Source organism: Mus caroli, chromosome 19 (assembly GCF_900094665.2).
Source record: "Mus caroli chromosome 19, CAROLI_EIJ_v1.1, whole genome shotgun sequence".
NCBI classification, from domain to species: domain Eukaryota; kingdom Metazoa; phylum Chordata; class Mammalia; order Rodentia; family Muridae; genus Mus; species Mus caroli.
Genome location: NC_034588.1, coordinates 20,706,041 through 20,708,808, shown reverse-complemented (window position 1 = coordinate 20,708,808; position 2,768 = coordinate 20,706,041).

The following is a 2,768-nucleotide window of genomic DNA, read 5'->3' as shown; positions in this document are numbered from 1 at the left end:
GAAAGAAAGAAAGAAAGAAAGAAAGAAAGAAAGAAAGAAAGAAAGAAAGAAAGAAAGAAAGAAAGAAAGAAAGAAAGAAAGAAAGAGAAAGAAAGTCTGAACTCTTAGTGTGTGCAGCAATGGTGAAAGATATTTATAGGAAAAATGATAATTCAATTTTGAGGATTCTAGAAGATAAGAGTTATTTTATTCTCCTGAGTTTGTTAATACTAATGAACACTGTAGTTAAATGTTAATTATGAAAGCTTAAAAGTTTCATCTCTCTACATAGTTTGCTTTTTAAAATTGTTATTGTCCTAGAATCCTTTGTAGAGTTTCCAGGGCACTAACTAGAACTACAATTAAAAAAAAAGTAGGTCACTTTTGTTGGAAGAGAAACATCCAAGTTTCATAAGTCAAGAGGAAAAGAACTCTGACTGCTCCAAATACACTCGTGAGTGGTCCCTTCTGAGCCCTGATGCTGCTTAGAGGCACTTCTCTAGCTCCAGAAGTCTTCTGGGTCCTACTGCTGGAATTCAGCAAATAAAAATGAGGGGTGCCTAGATACATTTGAACTGCCTTTTAATGTAGGCATATCTCATATATACATAGTATAAATACATATGCTCACCTGAATTCCTATTCAACTGGAAGTCTTGTCTTTTATCTGGCAGTCTCACTCTGGCTCCCTTGGCATGGTGAGAGTGCCAGCAGGTGACATAGGAAGTGGATCAAGAACAGTGTTTCCATTATGTTCCTTCTGGCTGATTGCATCCCTTGGCTGAAGGTCACACTTGTCCATCAGTCCTCTGCCTTCATGTTGCAGTACCCTCTTTTTTCATGTGTTTCTTATGATCCAGGGGACATAAATCTAATACGCATTCTTTGGGTCCTGCCTTGTTGGCTCAGGGCAGCATCAACTTTCTACTTTCTCACGTTTCCTGCACTGCTTCTTTGCCCCTGTTACTACTCAAGTAGCTTGAGTAGGCATGCTATTTCCTACCTGCATGCAGAAGTAGATGATCTTGTAGGGACTCAGTTTCAGGGGTGTCTTTGGGGTGTTGACAACTTTAATTTCTCACAGCACTGGAAATATTGAGTCTTGGGCTAACATCAACTACCATGCAATATCCTTCCTTTTCCAGCATCTATATCACTAGTTTTTTTTACTGTACCCTTAATTTTCCAGCAGTTTCCAAGGACTGACCTTTTTCTGCTGCCTTTACACAATGTCTTGGTTTCAGCTATTTAAAAAATGTATGCAAAATTGTAATCTTATTCTTTTTGTTAGCATGATATCAATGAGAGAATGCTTATAGCTAATGATACAAAAGCTTAGGAAATGCCAGAGATGAGTTTTCAAGAAATTGGTAATGAAACCATACAGTGGTTATAATGACAACCATATATGTCAAATTTACTAAGCAACACTGCCCATATTGTCAAATATTATTCTAGATGTTTCTGCGAGAGTGTTTAAGATGAGGCATTTTAAGCTTGTGGAGTTTGTGTGAAGCAGTTTGATTTCCAAAATATGGACAAGGCTCAGCTAGTGTGCTGGATAGTTCTGTTAACTTGATGCAAGCTGGAGTCAACTGGAAAGAGCAAACCTCAGGCTTTCATCAGATTGGCCTGTGGGCATGTCTGTAGTGACATTTTCTTGATTAAAAGAGGGCTCAATCCTCTGTGGGTATTGTTATCTTTGGGCAGGTTGCCGTGAATTATATAGGAAAACAAGCTGATCAAGTCATTGGGAACCATCATAGTCTTTTCTTCAAATCCTTCCCCTAGGTTCCTGCCCTGAGGTCCTGCCTTGACTTCTCTTGGTATGCGCTATAAGCTGAAATAAACTCTGTCCTCCACAAGTTTGTTTTGTTCAGTGTTTTATCACACATAAGAGAGCAAAGCAGGACAACCAGCTGGATGACACCCTGAAAAGAACAAGTAACAGATCTAGAAGCAAATCCTTTTATAGGATAGAAGTAATCCTTTTATAACTGGTCTTTGAACTTCAACTCCAATATTGACTCTTCCAGATCTCCAGTCCTCTAGACCACATGCTGATATTGGATTTGCCAGTCTCAATTACTACTATAGGGATATGCTACTTTGCATACTTTCTTTTTCCTACAAGAGATAAAATTCTTATGAGTTATACAATGTGCACACTTAAGATCTCATGCCACAAGGAGTCCAAGAGTAAGGTATATGTCTACCTAGTATGGTCCAGGCTCTTCAGTTTTCTTGTTTCTGCTCAGATTGTCTATATAATCATTGAGGATATTTCAGGCTTCATATCCAGACCTAAAATGTTCAGAGGAGAAAGTGTAGTCATCTCTTCATAAGTTTGTTTCTTACGTCTGGGAATTCTTTCCCAGGAGCCTCCTTAGGGTAATCTCTGCTTCATGGTCTCTGCTTTGACTGGCCTAAGAAGACTGGAATCTTTGAACCTATGGTTAAGTCCAGCTTCCTTTAAATTCTATTGGGTGGTCAACTGGGGAGAAGCAGGAAAGAAAGGAGCAAGTAGATTTTGCAAAAGCAGCCAGAAAATGACTCCCAAGGACTCATCTAGATACTGACTTTGGCTTGGTTAACATCTACGGTTGAGAGAAAGAGAGGCACCCAGAATAAAATAAAAAAGTCTGGGTATGGGCTCCTGAACGAGTTTCAGAAAGTAAGATATACCCAAGTATAGACATGGGCACCTCAAAATTATTCACATACTGTTTTAATATAGGCAAAATTGAGTATTTATGGGTTACAACTATTCTATATGCTTATAGAATAAT